The sequence below is a fragment of the Gavialis gangeticus genome, unplaced genomic scaffold (genome assembly GCF_001723915.1).
Source record: "Gavialis gangeticus isolate Ggan-Ray unplaced genomic scaffold, GavGan_comp1, whole genome shotgun sequence".
Taxonomy (NCBI): Eukaryota; Metazoa; Chordata; order Crocodylia; family Gavialidae; genus Gavialis; species Gavialis gangeticus.
In genome coordinates, this window is record NW_017729025.1 from 114,276,790 (window position 1) to 114,298,282 (window position 21,493).

At 42.0% G+C, this 21,493-nt stretch overlaps 1 long non-coding RNA gene across 2 annotated transcripts in view; it reads right to left on the reverse strand.

Moving 5' to 3' along the window:
• Positions 1-1,819: 1,819 nt before the first annotated feature.
• The window catches only part of LOC109298999, a 56,626-nt gene continuing 36,952 nt past the window's right edge, over positions 1,820-21,493 (reverse strand). The window contains exons 2-4 of one of the 2 annotated variants that reach the window (XR_002097747.1): positions 11,470-11,604; positions 9,294-9,389; positions 1,820-6,407 (exon numbers count right to left, since the gene is read on the reverse strand). This is a non-coding gene — a long non-coding RNA (uncharacterized LOC109298999). Of the gene's footprint in view, positions 6,408-9,293; positions 9,390-11,469; positions 12,783-21,493 lie in introns of those variants that run through there. The other variant, XR_002097746.1, reaches the window with a different exon arrangement.

A 21,493-nucleotide genomic window follows, 5' to 3' on the forward strand; every position in this document is an offset into this window, starting at 1 on the left:
GGACTCGTTTGAGTCCCGTTTCTCTTTTTGGGGTTTTTTGTTGTTCTCCCGCCCTGGCGGGGGGTCGGGCTAGAAGATCTACTAGGTCCCTTCCGACCCTTAATCTATGAATCTATGAATCTTGGTGTCGTGTACAAGCACCATTCGTGTCTCACCATGCTTGGCTCTTCCTTGGTGGGGCTCATCTTTTTAGCTGTGCTCAGATGCTTACTCAGAGTTTACCTCTCCTCAGGAGGCTCAGATGTTTCTGCTAAACTAATTCTGGATTTGGTCTTCCTTTCTGGTGAGGAGAAGGTCACTGGGTTCCAGTGGGATTGTTTCACCCTCAGTGGTGCCTTCCTAGGTTCAGCTGATGCTGAAACTAAAATGCCTTTCTTAAAACTAATAGGCATGTTGGCAAGTATCTAGGTTGTTGTCTCTGCAGCTGTTCCTTCTGTGGCCTGGATGGGTGACATGTCTACTCTCAGACTTGTTAGTATTGGGCTTCTGGAAATTCTGACAGTGGTGGTACCAGTAGTAGCAGTTCTGTTTGGTAGCTTTGCAGTGGTGATTCTGACTGAAAGGGAACATATGGTGATGCCTCTCTATTTCCCCTTTCTTCAGGGTCTTTAGTAAGAAAAAGTGGCAGCCGAGATTCAAAAATCAGTTGCATTTTTATTTGGCACCAATGTTCCTTAGAGGTCCCCATAACACATTATAGCTATCATGCAATTAACCAGTTAATTGTGCTATTACCTTAACACCAGCTACACATGCAAGAAGCTAACATGCCATAAAAAGCTCCAATCAGCCATAAAGTTAGAACTCAAATATCTATATTAACTGTACAGCTGGTTGCTATTGAGCTTTAGTTTGCATGTGTAGCAGGGTTTCCCTTGCAACTGGGAGCCCCATCAGCTGACAGAGCTCCCAGCTGCAGGGGTATACCATGCCAATCTGGAGCTGGAAATCTCACAACTGAGGAGATTCTCAGCACCAGCAGCTGCCAGTTCTGGGTCTCAATAACATAGGGACCCAGAGTCCTGAAGCTGTGGACACTGGGTGCCAGGACCCAGCTGAGTCCCAGCAGGAATGTGAAACCCCTGGGGCTGGGGATCATGGTTGCCATGATCTCCCAGACTCAGGGGTGTGTGAAACCCTGCGGTTGGGGGATTGCTGTTACCATGATTCCCCAGGCACAGGGATATATGGGGTGCCCCCATGAGGGAGCCCCCAGCTTCAGGAGTTTGCTTCTTGCTAGTACAGGGGGAACCCCATCTTCTCCTGCAACAGCAATAAAGTATGATGGGATCTAATGTGCAATCCTACAATCACACCTCCTGCCATGCACATGAGATGGATGCCAGCGGGCACAATTGTATGGATTGTGCATTAGATTCTATTGTGCCTTTATCTGCATGAGTAAAGGGGGCCAGATTGTCCAGGATGGCAATGACTAAATGAGATGTCTGCTAGGGACAGAAAAATCAAGCCTGGAAAATTTCAGCCAAAACCATTACTTGTTTAAAGAATTATTTTGTCACATTAATGACAGAATTTGTGTGCTAAAATAATACAAACCATATATAAAGAAGAGAAAGGGAGGAAGAGAGAGCAAGACATGGGTGTTTAGATTTATGTAATTAATACCCAAATAAGACTTTGCAACTTGGTGAGAAATAGCTGAAACACGTATACTCAATGGGAGGGAGAAATCTAGGAGTAAGAGTCAAGGCAAAGGTCCTTCCCTAGCCTTATGGCACATTAGGCCAGTGTGGTTAAAGCATACCAATTTCTGTAGCCAATGGTATGTGTGTAGCCACCCTGGATTCCCTAGCCCAAACAACCAGGTATTCATTTACAGATGGGGTAACTAGAGACAGCCTCTTGGCAAGAGTCCAGAAAAAAACATGAACTCACCCCTGTACAGATGTATTAAGACACCTTAAACATTCAGCATTCACAGGGCTGAAAGTGGCAATGTGTGTGACAGGAAGTGAGAAATCCCAACTGAACCTGCAGAACTAATTTAGACAGGTACAATACTACTGTGATGGAGCCTTAGATGTAGGCACATGCAGAGGAAATTAGATACATTTTTTTCATTTATTTTTCAGTATAGTGAACATAGAAGGAGGAAAACAGTGAGACAACCATTATGTAATATGGCTACAAAAAAAAAATCACTCAAATTTTGGATATTTAAAAATGTCACACAATGAAGAGGGAGGTAAAATTTCCGCTTTATATGGCTCTGGTATGACCACATCTGGAATACTGCATTAATTTGTGGGCATATCACCTGAAAGGTACTGAAAGATTGGAAGAAATTCAGAGATGACCAGCCTATTTGATTAAAGAGCTGGAGAGAGTGATTTATGAGGAACAGTTAATAAATATGTTGTATTTTGATTAAGGTGGGAGATAACACTAAGCTACAAATATTTGAAGGGTACACATAGTAGAGGTAGAAAGGGAATATTTAATGTGGCACAATTTAAGAAAATAATATTTAGTCTGAAAATTAGGAAAAGCATCGAATAAGCCAAGGGAAATGGCGGAAGATCACTGCTTGTGTGTTTTAAATTAGACTACATCAAACACCAGGATGAAATGTGGCAACTCTACAATATTCCACAGCAATACCACACAATGTTTGTGACAGGAAGTGAGAAATCCTGGTTGCATCTGCAGGAGGGATTCAGACAAGCAGATCACTACTGTGATGGAGCCTTAGAAGCAGGCATTCAATCTGAATATAATGATGCAAACCATAATTGGGCTAGAGCAAGGTTACTACATGTCCACACAGGTGTCCGCTTTTTTGAAACTGGAAATATGGTAATCCTAGCTAAAACATGGGGGCTAATAGCCAATTTTATTCCTAAAAATGTATCTGAGGACATGAAAGGAGGAAAAGTGATTGCACCTTCAACTTTATCAATTGATTCAAAAAGTATAAGACAGTCCCTTAAAAAAAAGATACACCATATAGAGTGATATCCCTTCAAATAGTGGAATTGTAGTAATATTGCTCACCATGCTGTATGATCTAGAAACTTCCAGAAATGGCTCAAAGCAATAGTAGTAGTTGAACTCTGTATGCATTTATAAATTAATGCATATAGTTATTTGAGGGGTTTTTGTCTCCTATTTTTTCTAGTTTGTGGGTCTGAGTGTGAGAACCGAAAAGCATCCAGTACATCATTTTTCATTAACTTTCCCTACCTCCTAATTATCATTTTGTTTGCTGAATCCAAATGGCATTTTTTAATTCTCTAGACAGGTGTTGGATCTGAGGCACATACCTATAGAAAGTACAAAGCCCATTTTGATCAGAGTATCTACATAAAAGACTGCCAGTGTCTCTTTGAAGAGTACAGATTCCTGTAAGTTTTTCTGTAGTATATTCTTTTATAAACTTTTTCCACATCTAAAAAAGCATTTACATTACAATGCAGGAAAAATTGGTACACATGAGCAACACATTAGCTCTGTTTTTAATTAGTGTGGCAGCAGCACATCCTTTGTTTTTCAGTCCTGGATTAAACTAAACATCTTTTGTAGAGACAAACCTCCATAGCGCTCTACTAAGAGGCACCCCATATGGGTATGAACCTCCCCAAATATTTTCAAGGCTCATTTAAAACAGTTATTTGCTGTGATTGGGGAAATTTTCCCTTAGCTCTAATTTCTGTATCTTAAAGACTGAGGAGGTGTCCAGGGAAACAACACATGGGTTCACTATTGGACCTTTAGCATTGTATTTATAAACACTAGGTCTACTATAGGACCTTTGGCTAGTATAATACTGTTAGCTAGTGCAGTGATTTTTTATGACGTTTCTGTACAGGCAAATACCCTAGATGAAGTTATAATAGTATAAAAGTGATATTGCTGAGGCAGTTTATTTCATTTTGGGAAGTGATACAACCTATATCAGAAAAAAATTCTATAAGCTGTACTTTCATCCTTAGAACTTAATCTGTTCTAAATTAGAACAAGGCAAGTATAAATCCCATTTGGGATCCTGTATAGTACTTCAATAACGAATCATTCTATGGTGTAGTTGAACGGCATTCTTTTATGTAGGAAGAGGAAGGCCATCCTTTTTTTCATGTATTCCAACAATGGATACTCAGCTATAGAGCATGACTTGCAGCAAAGTCGCACCATATAATACTATAATAAACTGGGCACAACTCATTAGCCAAAGTCTGCCCTGACCTAAGTAAAAACAAGTTGATAACAGGACTGTGCTTTCTTACCCCAGTACTAGATTGGCCTTCCCTGAATATTTAATTACAACTCAGCAAGAGCACTATGAGTCAAATGCACATTATTTAACTGGAACTAACAGCAACTTCTCCCCATCCACACACAGATACTAAGATAATGAGTCAGTCTTATGGTTCATAACTGTAGCTCTGTATAGGTTATGAGTTCAATTTAGACCTAAACTTTACCTCTCCTCCCTGAACACATCTACTGTTAACTCACAGCTTGTCACCATCAGTTATTGACAACAGAGAGAGCTCAATCAGTCGGTGAATCCCACGGTTCAATTTCCCTCCAGCTCCTCTGCTGCTGTTTGTTTTGGTGGTTTCCCACAGTTTGGGTCACCATCGTAATGTGAAATATGCCGTATGCTTGAGCCTCATCAGAACGAGCAACTACCTGACAAGTATGTGCCTCTGTTGAAACTCCATGAAGTCCTGATTCTAAGAATGATTTCTTTTCCCAGTGTCACTGAGTCAAACAAAATACACTCATTGTCTGGCATGAGACAGATTACCCTGATAAAAAAATTAATGAATTTCTTCATGATCACACAGGGCTAGGGTTAGGTAGAACATAATTGGTGATGTTGGCCATTGTGAAGAAATTTCAGGATAGGTCCTGACTCGCTCAAGCTCATGAGTTGAGCAGTTTGCAGCAAGGCTTCTGTAGTTCTAAAGACCTAGAAAAACTGAATTTCCACCCTGTCTTTACGATTGCTATCACTGTGCGATCTACCCTGGAAGCTCAGATACCATGATAGAAAACTGAATACAAGGCTTAGACAAGCACACAGATTAAAATAATGGCCCGGGAATAAAAACTGTGGCAGGCTAATATTGAGCTGGTTCATATTGGACAATTGTTTGTGCACACACAAAAAGAGGTATAAAATTGCCAACACAAATTTGGAGACTGAACTGAAGTCTTTAAATAGCACCCAAAATGTGGACTTAATTATTGTTTTAGTTTTGTTTCTTTTATTTATTTTTTGAGCAAACTAGGCTCCTACTAATTTTGCGAGCCAGTTGCATCAGTGTATTACCAAGAATCAGTCTATTGGCTTCACTGGAATGACTCCCCATTTGCTCATGTAACCAAGAGGAGAATCTGGGTCTAATCTGGTATCTGTGGTATTCTGTGGCTTTGTACAGCTCCTGAACTGGGAAAAGGAGCCAAATGTTCAAGTACGTAGGGAGTCTGAGGAACTAAGAGGGATTCAGTGGACTACATTCCTTTATATAGCTCTCGCCTCACCCCTTTATTTATTGGTCTCGGACTGATGGTGCTTCACTATGAATACCTCCTATTCAAACATGCAAGAAAAATGCAGTGTGGGAATAACTGACCAAGCTTGCTTCAAAGGCTTGACACATGAAGTTACTCCGCTATTAGTCAGTAACCTTGCTACTGCTTAACCACTTTCCTAGGAAGATGACTGTTTCTGCATGGTCCCACCAGGGGGCACTGATGGGAGCTTTATTATAAATCAAAGAGAGGTGAAAGGACATGAGAATCAAAACCTAAAATAAATCTTTTTGCAAGCACAGTTTATCATCAGGGTTATGGAGAAAACCACTAACATTTTGTCTCCAGACTTACTGCATTTGACATAAGTATTTTTCAGGTTCAACACAAAACAAAACGAACTTACGTTACACTATTAACATTTTTTCTTCTCATCATATGAGGCAGTAGCTTTCACACAATACAAAATACACCCAATGTGGTACTTTTTTTTAATCACTGAGAGCAGTAATAATAGGATTTTAAGCCATGCTTAATCCAGTTTTTTCACCACTTTTCACGGAAAACAATGATCAGGTCCACACAATGCAAACTCTAAAATACTTGTGATTTTTTTCATTTGAATGAGGCTCAAAGCAGAGATTGCTCTGAGAGGCCTATAATTGCAACCTGTCATATCAGATATTAGTCAGCAACAACCATATCTTCTATCTTACACAAATTCACATGAGTACTTCTGTACCAAACAGCTTTAGTTCAGATTTCTCACATTTGCTGCTGGCCCATTTTGACAAAAAAAAGGGGGGGGAGAGAGAGAGATAGGTTTTCTTGCTATGGGATCCAACTCCCAGCAGCCATGTTTTTCTCCTGCTATACAGCTTCTTACAGATAAAAAGCTCCACCTAGCCAAAAAAAAAAAAAGAGACTACCAGAAGTCACAAAGTAAACATTTATTTCAACTAAAAAAAAACAACCTGAAATCTTGGGTCTTTCTTCCTTTTCCCTCCTTCCCACCATTACTTGGGCCAATCAAAAAAGGAGAAAAAATAGATCTTTAAGTGACTAAGCAAACAGAATTTCTGAATTATTAGAAAAAACCTAATTGAAGTAGTGAAGTAAAAAATAAAGTTGCATTTTCCTTGCAGGAGTTCGTGGAATGACAATGAAAATATCATATAAATTTTGACACAGAACTAGCCCAGATGCATTGATATTAAAAGAAGCTCAAGGAAAATCTTTGTTTCCATTCCAATGGGCAATTCTCTCTTCAGTTGTGATCTACTATCAGTTGTCTCAGTCTCTGTATATTGCCAGTAGACTATGGTGAGGGTATAACTACAGCATTCCTGCTGCCCATCCTAACAGCCAGTAGCATAACCAGAGGTGGGTGAGTGGGGTACAAACCCTCAGTGTTGACTTAGAGGGGTGCCAGAACAGGGTACCTGGAGACTCTATATCATCCTACTGCACTTCTCTTCCTACTGAATCTACTGTTGCCCATTGCCAGTGACAGCAGTCAGTGGCACTCAGGGATGCAGGGTGGAGGACAGGGAAGGGATCAGGACCTGGGGCAGTGGTGCTTAAGGCTCTGGCCACATGGAGTCAGGGAAGGAGTTGCTTGCAGTGAGTAGGGCAGATGGGGGTTCATGGGGATGATGTTCCAGGAGCCCTAATCCCCTTGTCAGCCCCATGCCCCCCTGACCTCAGTGGATAACACTGCTGCTGTGGACTGAAGTGTTAGTGAGGCCAGCAGCCTGTGGGTAATGCAGTGGTGCCAGGTGTAGGGCACCACTTTCAAACCCCACAACCGCAGACACTGCTTTTCTTGCCTCCAGATTCACCATTGTCCATTGCCATGATAGCAATTGGCAACACTCAACAATGAGAGTGACCAGCAGCTGCAACAGGAGGCATGAGAGCACCCACTAGGTTTAGGAAGCACTAGCCCAGGGTGTGACCCTTATCAGTTGTGCCTCTGCTAACACGCCAGTGCACGTCTCACAATAGTGATAAAAAATTAGTCAAGAGGGAATACTGAATAACATTAATAGAAGTGGCCAGGAGTGTACCCAGGGCAATCCCCCCACTCCCCCTCTTTCCTCTGCACCTTCTTTGTAGAGCTCTGGCTTCAGAGGCTCTGGCAGTGGGCAGTCTCAGCTCCACCCAAGCACCAGCAAACCCTAGCTGCAACTCTTGTGCTGCACATCATCCATTGCTGCCCAACAGAACTACATTTGTTCCCTTCACTCATTAACACATGCTCTTGCACTGCTGCTTCTCCTCTCCAGATGAAGCTGAAGCTGGATGGTTGCAGGGGAGTAGTGGATGCGAGACTGAAGCACCCCCATTCTCCACTCTGGAACCCCATCTTAGGCAGCACCTACGGCTTGTACCCCTCTAGCCCACCATGACCTTCATGATCTCTTGCATGACAAAAGCCATAAAGTTTCATCCACTAACATGCGTAACAAAGGGAGTTGTACTTCTCAGTTATGTGAGACAATGCTATTGAGCCCAGTTTTAATTATTGTTATAATTATTTATCACTGCTACTGAATATTCGGTAGAAGGCAGCTTATATGTGTCAGCCCTGACCAAAGATTCAGTGAAGTTTGTTTTCTTTCAAAATAGCAACTTAACCTTCATGTCATAACAGCATTGGGCCTTAGGAGAGAAGTATAATTACTGGTACCACCCCACCAATTGAGACCAGAGCAGTAGATTTGGCAGTCATCAGGAAGCTATCATGTACTATGCCACCAGGACTGACTAGACCACCAAAGCAGTGTAGATAAACATGGTAGGAGGCAGAGGGAAGTGGGAAGGATGACCAATGAGAGTGCTGTGATCAATCATCCTAGTTTGCTTGAAACTTGGTCTAAGCATTGTTACTGAGTGCTACTGGCCATGACTTCCAGCTAAGATAAGATTTCATTTTGGTATTATTAAACATAACTACATACAGAAAACATACATAAACATATAAAAAATACCACAAGGGCTTTGAGGTAGACTCATTGTTCATAATTGAACAACAATGTCAGATTTGTTCTGGGGAGAAGGATGAATTCCAGGCCATAGTGCACAGTCCTTGGTATAAATTCAGGACTTTGTGCTACTCAGTCCAAAGTGAATAGTTGTTAAGAGGATGGTTTCATAAAATGTAAGAGTGGTATGTGACCTTTAGCAATTACTTATACTTTTAGTTATTTAGTTAAATGCCTTACTTGCATAGCCTTCTCACTCAGCGTGAGAATATGCTCCAACCCTTTATTGCTCTTCATTTCCTGTCTGCCTTTCTTTGTCTTTTTTCTTCACCTCCCCTACATACCTTCACCCATCTTAATGTTTTTCTCTCATACATCCCTTTGACTTCTTCCTCATAGCAACTCTCAGTTCCTGATCTCTGCCCAGAGGCTTCACTAATGAAAGTTAGCGATGACATTTAAAATGTTATTATTATGCCTCAGAACTAAAATCACAAGCAGAGACCATACTTCTCATAGCCATTGCTTGCAAATATAGAAAGATGACACTAAAGAGGCTAGGATTTCTTAACATGATACCTTTTATTGGACCAACTGTATAGCTGAGAATGAGTTAGACAAGCTTTGAAAAGTAAGACATGAGGCCTATGCAGAACAAGCCAGCTGAGCATAGTCAAAAAGATTTGTTGGTGGGGGAGGGGAGAGAAATTCCCAGGGGTAGCAGACAAACAATGGGTGGAAGAAAAGAAGCTGATTCCTGGGAGACCAAAGCTTATCAAGAGAGAAGAGAGTCATTCTCACCTTTCGCATATGGAAAAAACTCAGGAATCAGGTAGATTACAATATGCCATAAAGCCATTATCAGTGTTAATTCCTTGCTTCTTAGTGTCCAGCCAGCTTTGGGAAAAAAAATTCATAAGGAAACAGGTTAAATGGGATCAGTCATGCCAGCCTGAATCTCACTTCCTCTTTTAGGAGATGGAACAGCTTAAAAGACAACAAAATAGAACCGAGCAGGCCATCCATGCACTAAAAGAGAAAACTTTTAAGGTTTTGTTCTTACACGGAGATATTCAGAGCAAAATCATGGTGCATACAAGATAAGAATGCCCATACGCGGATTTATTCATGACAGGGATCCTAGTTTTCTCTGTTTAAAAATCACAATTCTCTGATTAAAACCCCCCAAATCCACATTTTTCCATGATTAAAATTAAATGCCACTATATATATAGGTATCAGTGGAACACAATGTTTTATTAGTATGTTTACAATTTTAAAGTAATTTGGAAACCTACTACGGCCTGGGTCTGCACTACGGCCTGGGTCTGCAGCCCCTTTCCCCCCAGCAGTTTGCGGTGCTGCAAACTGCATATGTTTGCTCATGTGCACCCACAGTATAGCAATGGAGACAAAGCATCATTTTGAGGTGATATAATATTCTCTGTGACAGTCTTAATGTATGGGGATAGAGCTCTGATGAGCAGTCCTGTTGGCTGCTGTCCCAAATCATTTAAATTAGCTTTGTTTTCAGTCTTTAAACTAAGAAATTGCCTGACTGTGCAATTCAACTCACATTTTACAAAAACTAAGAATATCCTTCATAACAGTAAGTGAGAGAGGTTGTGTCCCTGGCAAGTCCCTATCTTCTTATAAAGGGGAAAAAAGTATGTTGAGAACATGAGGCACTAAAATGATTAGGAAGTTCAGCTAGTCAAAGATAAGTTTGATGAAGAAGAGTGTACAGTCCTAGAATGCACCCTCAGCAAGTTTGTAGATGACACTAAGATGGGTGGAATAGTAGAAATGCTGGAGGGTAGGGCTAGGATTCCGAGAGGCCTTGACAAATTGGAGGACTGGGCCAAAAGAAACCTCATGAGGTTCAATTTGGACATGTGCATTGAGGACAAAACAATTTGGGGACTGACTGGCTAAGCAGCAACTCTGCAGAAAAGGACCTGGGGTTTACAGTGGACGATCTCTGAATTTGAACCAACAATGTGCCCTTGTTCCAAAGAAGCCTAACAGCATACTGAGCTGCATTAGTAGGAGCACTATCTGCAGATCCAGGGAAGTGATTGTTCCCCTCTACTCAGCACTGATAAGGCTGCATCTGGAGTACTGTGTCCAGTTTTGGACACCTCACTACAGAAATAATGTGGACAAATGGGAAAGAGTCCAGTGAAGGTCAATGAAAATAGTTAGGGGGCTGGGGCACATGACTTATGAGGAGAGGGTGAGGGAACTGGGTTTATTTAGTCTGGAGAAGAGAAGACTGAGGAGGGATTTAATAGCAACCTTCAATTACTTGAAAGGTCATTGCAAAGAGGATGGAGCTAGACTGTTCTCAGTGGTGGCAGATAACAGAACAAGAAGTAACGGTCTCAAGTTGCAGCAAGGAAAGTTCAAGTTAGATATTAGGAAAACATTTCTTACTAGGATGGTAGTAAAAGCACTGGAAGAGGTTACCCAAAAAGGTTTTGGAATCTTAAAAAATCTTTGGAGTTTTTTAAGCCTAAATTAGATAAAGCCTTGGCTGGGCTGATATAGTTCCTGGGAATGGTCCTGCTCTGAGCAGGGGGTTGGACTAGATGACCTCCTGAGGTCCCTTCCAACCCTAAGTTTCTATGGTTCTATGATTCTGTGATTTTATGAACCAAACCATAGAAAACTGGACAGTTCTCATTTAAAATCTTACTACTAAACAATTTCCTAAGCTCCTAAGGCAAATAATTAGCTGGTCCCTCATTAGGGGACTAGGCCTCATGCACCTGATTGTTCAAAACCACCAGTAATCAAACAAATTTTGACCTCTTTTTCTTCTAAAGGGGTTTGTTCTGTGTAGGTACCAAGGTAAGGATTTACACCAACAAATACAAGGAAAGAAAAGGATTTTACTGAGCATGCTATTAGCTCTCTTTGTAATAAGCCAGTGCTGCCAATGCAGTTATTCTTAGTAACAAAATGAGGTGCTTACCTGTTACTTTTTGCCATTCACATGACCTTTAATCACTGGCACTGGAATTGACTTCTGTGGGTGTAGTTTGGTATGAGAATTAAAGACTCTTATAATTCTCAAACACACCTACATTTCTGTAAGAGCTGCTTAGTGCTTTAGTGGAAAAAAGAAAAGATAAGTTAATCTCGATAATCAAGTAATGCACAAGTTCCAGCGAACACTTCCTGAGAATGTGGGCTGAACTAGGTCTGCAAAAAAAGGCTAAAGACAGAAGAGCTGTCAGGACTATAAGAGAACGACCAAAGAAAGATGTACTTGGCTGGTGCAATTTTTGATATAAACATAAAATAATCCCACTAGCATACGCTATACATCTGCTTATGTATGTATTTATCTATCCATAGATAAACAAAAAACCCCACAAACTACAATGACCCATGCAGGGATCATTGTGTTTTCTCCAGTCATTCCTGTCTTCTCTTCCTCAGGTTCTCTTCCCCTCTAATGTATCCAATAGTCATCCAGCCCTGGAGGGATACTTTAAAGTAAACCTTGATGAAGACTAGATTATGATGCAATTTTCTTGTTCTGAACTTTCCCTGTTGTCTCATTAGCTCCACTTGCTCCCATAATCATCCAGGTTTGCATTTCCCACCAGCATGGTGGTGCAACCTTCCCTTGCAAGGCTTGCTCTTTATCACAAGCTGGCAATGTATATTCAGGCTGTTGATGAGAAACAAGCCTCCCAGGCAAATGTCAGTTAGCTCCCAAGCTTTTGAGTATTTGTTCATCAAAATATTTTCCCTATTATGAGGAAAAGTGTGAAGTGTCTCTGTAAGCCTAATCAATAAGAACTTGTTCTGTTCTTTGCTGTGACCTGAATGCCTATGCTATTAAGGAGGAGGATGTGGCTAACAGGAGGATTTTCTGAAGCTACAAAAGGCTATTCTAATCCAGAAGAATGCTACAAATTTCCAGATTAGGACTGATTCTTTTGACTCAGCAACCAAACTGAAAAAAAACCAACACAAATAGTTCAGCCCAAACCAAGATTTAACCTTTTTGTTTTTTCACACTGAAACAAAACAAAACCCCCACAAAATTTAATTCTTGAAACAAAGCATTTCACTTTGAGCAGCTGTAACGAAAACAAAATAAATGAAAAGCTTGATTTTCACAAATCTGTGGAAGGAGGTAGAGTTTTGGAGTTAGAACTTGGGAGGGACAAATTCAATTCTCTCCTACAACTTAAGGTATTTCAACCTACATCACCCCCATGAATGCCCTAACAACAACAACAAATAATAATCAGGAAGAAGGGAGGAGATAGTTCCAATTTGTGCTTTAACAAATGTTTAATTAGCATGTCAACAGAAGAGATTGAGACTCTCTCAGAACTGAGTGTCCTAGATCATCAGGAATTAGTTATTTTCATACTGTCTTAATGTCTATTTAATTGTTCTATAGAAAGTGAACTAACTAGTACAAATGGAAGAGATTGAAAGAGCTCATCCCAGACTTGCCCTATAGCCCATAGTTTAGAGCACTCTTCTAGCCAATGGAAGATCTTGGTTCAAGCCCCTGCCAGCAGTAGGCAGCAGGGGGGAGGAAAGGACTATGCCTCTGAGCATGAAGGGGAAATTCATATTTTTCACCAGCTTTAGGAACTTTAAAAAGTCCCTGGAGGCTCTGGCAGCATTGTCTACCCACACAGGTAGGGAGGGAGGAGGCTGGGAGCAGTCACTGCTCCCACACCCCCTTTGGGAAACCCTAGATCTACCCTCAGCTCCTGCCCTATGACTTGATCCAAATGTAAAAAGTCTAAAGAAGATCCAGACTGACACCTTACAACCCAAGTAGGGATCATAGTCTCAGTAACACAGAATTAAATAAGAGATCACATTTTAACCTAAAGTCACAATTTCAGACCTGATCCTGGTTTGCTCCGTGGAGTGAGCAAACTATGCTAGTCCTTTTCCTGGCATCAGTTATCTCCACCTCTGTGCCAATTCATCAGGCTGGTATATTGGGGACAGAGCCAAGACTCCACTTTCTGGCAGCTGCTCTCTATATCCTTCTGCAAACACCAGCACTTCAGGGAACTCACATAGAGGAAGTAAAGTAGCTAGCAATTGAGTTCTTAATGAGGTTTTCCCTCCTCAGTGCTTTGAAATGTTATAATTGTACTTCTCTTCTCTTTCATGGCATTTTTGAGATAAAACAGGACACACCAGAGGTAAACTTTGCAAAAATGCCAATGTGACTTAAGGAGTCTAAGTCCCATTTTCACATGTCGAAAGTTGAGACACCATTGTTGTGCATATAAATAAAAAACCTCCAGATTTCAGGCATTTGGGGTCTTTCTTTCTTTCTTTCTTTATTTAAATCCAGTCCAGCTTTCAGTCAGTACATCTCAGAAACAGAATTCATATCTTCTCCACTTTTGATAGGACATTTCCTGCAAGATGTCTTATAGAAGTTGTGTACTATTTATCAGATATGATGAGACATTACAGGAATTTATTATTTTTTCCCCATTTTTTTACCTCAGTAAGATGGGGAGTCCCTCCCATTCCCATTCCAAAGTCCCATTCTCTTTGGTTGTTTGGGTTTCCTCGTATTTCATCTCCCATAATACACCACAGTTTCTCTTCCCAGTGCAAGGTGGTGGTTCAATGTAGAAAACCCATCACGATTCTTTTAACCTAAGACTAGGTATCTGAGGGCACATCTACATGAGACACTAACTGCACCATAGTCTAATAACATTGTGCAGTAGCGTGCCTGGCAAAAACCATGCTAATACTCTACTGCACAGTAATATTAGGCTCCTGTACAGTAAGCATCGCTAAAACCCATGTGCCAGTGCTACTGCACAGTAGCACAAGTTACTGCAAATTGATTAGGACTTGGTTAACCGAGTACTAAACTTAATAAGCAGTAACTACACTGCATTAATGAATGTGTAAATGCACCCACTATGTATATAATATTAGGTAAACTGTAAGCCTTAGTAGCTATAAGCAAAAGTTTTCATCTTTAGTAAGTAGTAAACTACTTCTACATACTTTTCAGGATGCCATTCAAACAGGCTTTGCCTGCTTTACTGAGGCATTTTGGTTTGGGGTCACCAGGTCCAACAGGGAAAACACTGACACACTGAATGCTTACTAAGTCATGAAGAGTACTGAGTTAATCTTTCAGCAGTCTTAATATTTCTGACTGTTCAGACTTAATATAAGTGAAAGGGAATTTAAATATACAAGGCAGGAAAAAACAATCTGACTTCATCTACTGGCTACTGTACTTTTGTAATATGGGTATAGCAAAGGAGGTATAGAAAAGCTGGAAATTACTGTTTTCACCTTCTTCATTTGGAAAGCTATCAAACATTTTTATTTTTAGAATCAAAGTAGCTGAAAGGGCATTGTTAGAAAGAATGGGCTCTCTTTTTTGGCTTATGCAATAAACTTCAGGGAGGGGGGCTTAACATCAGACATTGTTCTGAAAACTTTTTTCCTTCCAAATCCAGCTCAGAAGACTAATAATGTTTACTTTGCTCCGCAAAGCTTGTGAGCTTTTAAATTGTACATGTTTATATATATTTGATTAAGTCTAGAACCTGGACTCCTGTGGATCGAATCAGAGAAGGAAAATGACTATTTCCTCTCTTGTAGATCGTGTAGATACATTACACTATAGCATGTTTTTATTCAAGGCTACTGTTGATGGTAATTCAATGGAGTTCTGTATCTCTTTATCTTTTGCCCATCTTTCAGCTTCTTTATTTGCTTGCTTAGATCATATGCTGGTATTCCAGCAATGTAGACAATAAAATGGTGCAATTCAAAGATAGCCCGTGGATGAACAAAGCCAAAGAATGGGGATATGCTCCCCAAAAAGTACCTGAAAGATTAAAATATGGTAATTTAAGGCAGATCTTCTAGGATACCTTCCCACTACCTGTCTTGAACATAAGAATTGTTTCATTAGGCTTCTTTTTTACATTGACTACAAATTGCATTTACACAAGGCAGAGGAGGACTGCATTGTTGTTAAGGCACTGACTTGGAAATCAGGAGATCTAGGCCAAGATTTTCAAAATTAGGAGCCTAACATTGGCTTTTGAGTTTCTAAAGCATGCATCTAAACTGCCTGATTTTTAAAAGTTCTTTTCAACTAACAGCTCACATTCAATTTGGGGGCCAAATTCATTCCTATCTCTGATGCAACTGTAATACAATGTTGTTTTTTGCCCTGTAGCGGTGGGTCTATGCTGAACAGATTAGGAGCCTACTAGTACTATCAGTTAACAGTATTCACGATTACTATCAATGGGCATGTCTACATGGTGTGCTTTAATGCAGTGGTTCTCAACTTTTTCATAGCAAGACCCATTTGCCAAGATTAATGGCTTGTCTCGACCCACACCCCACTGGCCCTACCAGTACCCAACCCTCACCCCCAAATCCTGCTGGTGCCCCTCACCCCCAAGCCACAGCCCCCTTGCTCCTGAGCCATGCTAGTGCCCTCACACCCAATCTGCTGTCCCCTGCTCCCACCTCCCACCCCGGCCCTGCTAGAGGGAGTCTCCAGCTGCCTCCATTCTGCTTGGGCCAGAGCATGAGCAACAAGCGCAGGCCCCTGCATGTATGGGTACTGCACCGTGCAGCTGGGCCAGGCATGCAGCTCCCCACTGCAAAGAACTGGGGAAAGGATGGCCTCCACCTCTTCTCAGTCAGAAACCCTGACCTACTTGACAGGGCTTTAAACTAAGATCACTGGGGAACGGGTGGTCAATCAACATATTTAGCCCAGGTCATGCTGCTCACAGTAGCAACAGCTTGGGTAGCCCAAGAGAACCCACTCTGATAACAGCCCAAGGAAAGGTCACATGCCATCACATAAGGAAGCCCAGGGCTTCCCATGGCAGCCTTGAATAACTGCCTATACACAAACGGCAGGAGCTTGGGTAACAAGCAAGAGGAGCTGCCCCTTCTGACTGATAATGATTATGCCCTCAACCTGGTAGGACTCCTCCTACGACTGGTCGGTAGATATAGAAAGCTATACCCTCTACAGGAGAGATCGTGTTGGAAAGAGGGGTGGGGGTGTAGCTCTCTACGTCAAGGAACAGTACACTTCCCTTCAAACTGAGTTCATTAACCACAGAGGGTGCCTTGAGACCCTGTGGGCTAAAATATGGGGGGAGTATGGGGAAGGGGGGAGCATGGGGAAGAGAAAGGAGATATCCTTGTAGGAGTCTATTACAGACCTTCTAATAAAGGAGAACTGGATCTTGAATTCAACAGGGAACTGGCCAAGGCTGCACGTTCCTGATGTATGATCATCATGGGAGACTTCAACCTCACTGACATCTTGTGGGAAGAGCATATGGCCAGGTCTGACTGGTCACGTAACTTCCTTACCTGCATTGACGACCTGTACCTGATGCAAGAGGTCTACATGCCAACTAGGGGAGAGGCACTGCTTGATCTGGTTCTGGCCAAAGGGGATGATCTGGTGAGTGATCTGAAGATCAAAGGCAAGCTTGGTGACAGCGACCAAGATCTGATTACTCTCTCTGTCCAATGCAGGGTGGGCAAATCCCTCACCAAAACAGAAATCCTCAACTTTGGGAAGGCTGATTTCCACAAACTCAGAAGACTGGTCAATCAGGCACTCTAGGAAATGGAGTCCATGAGAAATGGTTATTTCTAAAGAACTCAATTCTCAAAGTGCAAGGGAAGTCCATCCCATCCCACAGGAAATGCATTTAGAGGGCAGGGAAGCCCCCTTGGCTCAACAGGGGCTTGATCTCCTGAAACAAAAAAAAGAAGCCTACACCAGATGGAAAACAGGAATCATCACCGAGGAGGACTACTCAGCACTAGCCCATACCTGTAGGGAGCGGTCCAGAAAAGCCGCTGCAGCCAAACTCAGGCTAGCCTCTGGAATCAAGGATAACAAAAAGTTGTTCTTCAGATATGTGGGAAGTTGGAGGAAGAACAAAAGCAACACTGGCTTCCTGCGAGATCAAATGAGGCAGCTGATGTATGATGCCCAAGAAAAGGCCAATCTCCTAAACAATTACTTTGTTTTCCACCCACCCAAGGAAGTCATGCTGTCAGACAAGATGCAAAGCATCCACGGCTCAGGAGATGGGCCCACAATTGACGTAGATCAAGTGAAAGAACACCTCAAGAGGCTTGATATCTGTAAGTCCACAGCCCAGAAGGATTGCACTCGAGAAGTGCAGGGTACTACACCTTGGGAGAAAAAAACAGTATCATACTTATAGGCTCAGCAGTACTACGCTCGCTAGCACTGCAACTGAAAGAGACTTGGAGGTCTTGATTGACCATGAGATGAACATGAGCCACCAATGCGATGCCATGGCCAGCAAAGCAAACCAAATTCTGGCATGAATCCACCGATGCATCTCAAGCAAAACCAGGGATGTCATCCTCTTGCTTTACTCAGCCTTAGTGACGCTGCATCTGAAGTACTGCATCCAGTTTTGGGGCCCCCACTTCAGGAGGGATGTGGATAAGCTTGAGAGAGTCCAGAGGAGAGCCACCCATATGATCAAAGGCAAAGAGAGCAAGCCTTATGAGGAGAGGCTGAGAGACATGGGACTCTTCAGCCTGGCAAAGAAATGGCTCAGGGGGGACTAGTGTCTGCCTATAAGTATATAAGAGAGGCGCATCAGGATCTGGGAGAACAGTTGTTCACCAGGGCTTTCCAAGGAATAACAGCCACAAACTTCTAGAAGGTCAATTCAGACTCGATATAAGGAAAAACTTCTTTACAGTCCAAGTGTCCAAGATCTGGAACAGACTCCCCCCAGAGGTGGTGCAAGCACCTACTCTGGACTCATTCAAAAGGCATTTGTATGTTTATCTTGCTGGGATCATTTGATCCTTTCAGACTTCCTGCCTTTGGCAGGGGGGCTGGACTCAATGATCTCAAGAGGTCCCTTCCAGCCCCTAATGTCTATGAAATCTATGAAACCACCCTGCCTCCTTCCTCTGCTGATTCTCCCCCCACACCCCCTGCCCTGCCGCAGCCCTACACCTGACCACTGTCCTCAGCACCAGCAAGCAAACACACTTTCACACATGTGCACACCCCCCCCCACACACACACACACACCCTCTAGACAGTCCCTTGGATTTTCATTCCCCACTTACCTGCATCCAGCGGCTTGAGCTATTCCCATGACCCAGCCTCACTCTATGCTAAACTCATACTATAATACTAAATTCATATTCAGCCTGCAATCTAGTATAACTCACAGGTCCTTTTCTGCAGTACTGAAGTCTCATTATTTGTTCTCCAATTTGTATTTATCCATTTGAATCAATGGACTATTACTGAATCAAGATTAGCTCTGGGCTAGAATTATACACATCAAAACAAAATACAAATTCTATTCTTAGATAGATAGATAGATAGATGTGTGTATACACACACACACACACACACTGCACCTACATACATATATATGTTCTCAATAACACTAAGTATTTTTGTTAAATGTTCAGACAGTACAAACATTAACTAACTAACCCCCGTGGTCCAATTCAGCCCTGATGTAACTGATGATTTGATAAAGATTTGCCAAGTAAGTATTTGATTCAGTACTATTTTCCCCTTTCATTTTGGTCATTTTGCTAGCTCCTGTGCTTAGAGTAGTTTGCTTTTCCCTCTGTGTCCTTTTCATAATTTTTGGTGGGAGCGGGTTTCCTGATGTGCCTAACAGCAATATTAAGCCAAATGTTGACCCTTAGTTAAACCCACTTCCAATGATTTCATGGGTATAATTGATAGGGCCATTTGGCCTTCTAAGAACAGTGGGGAAGAATGAAATTATTGGGTAAAATGACAATGAACCTGTTTCCTCAAGTTTACAGATCTGGTAATTTGCTTCTGCTTTACCTTGAAGTTTAAAAACATCTTTAACCGTTAACCCTTGGAAGTGCAAAACAATTTAAACAATGCTTTATATTAGCACCATTGTGTGTTTTTAAAACCACAGAGAGAAACAGCATCACACTCATAAAAAATTCAAGTGAAATCTTTAAAATGTTTTGCTGTAATGCCAAAATCTGCAGCAAATATAAATGATTGTACATAAACCCTAATTTACTAACATGAAGTGCTAATTTAATTACTCCAGATAAAGGTCTTACTGGGACCCTTTGGCACTTTCTGCAGGGTGAAACAGGAAAGATAATTTGCTAAGAGAAATGTGCAAGCTCTTTTTTGGCACCTTGAAATGTATTCAGTTGGTTTTGTACGTTTGCATTAGAGTGACCACTCCAGCACAAATTGGGCACAATTAGCAGCACATTTAAAAAAATGCAGCTCAGTTCTGGTGTTAATTTGTCCTTGCAATAACACCAATTTCCCTTTTATTTACACTCAGTAAGAGTACAGAGGCTAACAATGAGGAAAGCCTTCAACAATCCTCATTTGTATAGCACAGAGCAAATAATTCATTGTGCCCTCAGTGAAATGAGTCAAATATCTCGTCCAGTTTCCAGTGAACATGTGTCCACATGACAAAATCTGCCACCACAGTTGGCACTAATTGGCAGTCTTAGCAGACTGGCAGAAGAATGAATGGGCCATGGACACCAAACTAACATTTTCCCCCTACAGGTGGTCCTTTCAGGTCAGAAATGAGGCGTATATTGTTTGGGCAGGATGAAGAAGTTTGTACTTCTGATATCCATTTTGTGGATTCACATAAGATTTAGTTTCTAGTGCTGCCAATTGAGCTTTTTTTTCATGAACACTAAATTCACGCTAAAAATGACAACAACAAACCTCAACACATTTGAGAACATGGCCAAATCTTTTCATTTCTTCCTAGTATAAAAACCCCACTACATTGACAAAAGAGCTCTAGTATCAAACCAAAAGATTAGGCTGTCTACTGCTTTGTTTCCCTTTAGTAAGGGCCTGACTGCAAATTTTATTCACACACAGTCCCTTTTTTCATCTAACAGCAGTAAAAAAACTTCCCTTGATTTTGGTGAACTCTGGTTTGGACCCTACAGACATATTCCAGTAAGGCTGGTAACAGGGAGGACTCCCTGTCAAAGAGAAGGAAGTTTTTGAGTAATCACTGAAGAATATCTAAGGACAGCAATTTTTAAAATTGTTTTAAGTAACCTTTGCCTCAGGAATCCGACTACAAGCGTTCAACCCCTTCAATCAGAAAACACAGTGACTGTGTGATTTATGCAGCCAGACATACTGCATACTACTATTCATACTATTTCAACTATCAAGCATTTGAATGAGTTACAGATTGAGAATTACTTTCCAAAAATTGGCCCTCTTTTTTCTGGTCAGCCAAGGTTCTTGTGCCACTCTGGACTGGCAAAGGGAATAGAGATGGTCTAGAGAAAATATCCTCAAGGCAAATATCCTCTAGAATAAACAGCTGACTTTAAGGATTCATAGTTTCATAGTTTGTAGAGTCGGAAGGGACCTGAGCAGATCATCGAGTCCGACCCCCTGCCATGGCAGGAAAGAGTACTGGGGTCAAACGACCCCAGCAAGGTGTACATCAAGCCTCCTCTTAAAGACCCCCAGGGTAGGAGCCAGCACCACTTCGCTTGGAAGTTGGTTCCAGATCCTAGCTGCCCTGACAGTGAAGTAGCGCCTCCTGATATCTAGCCTAAACCTACCCTCTGCCAGCTTGTGACCGTTATTCCTGGTCACTCCTGGTGGTGCATGGGGGAACACTGCTATGTGCACCCAGTGTTCAGGGACCCGAGGTGCCTCCTGCAGCTCCCAGGATCTGTCCCGTGAACTGCACTGTGCATCGGCTGGAGCTGGGGCTGTAGCCAAAGCCACTCGCTGCTCCAGTCCTGCTGAGGGGGGCTCTTCCAGGCTACAGCTTCCACCCACTCAGCAGCTTTCCCCAGCTCTTCTTAGCCCTGCTGGTTTCCCTGTCCCTCAACACATTGGCTGCAGGCTGGGCACACAGTGGCTTTTATTCACTCAGCCAGGCCCAGGAGGCTCT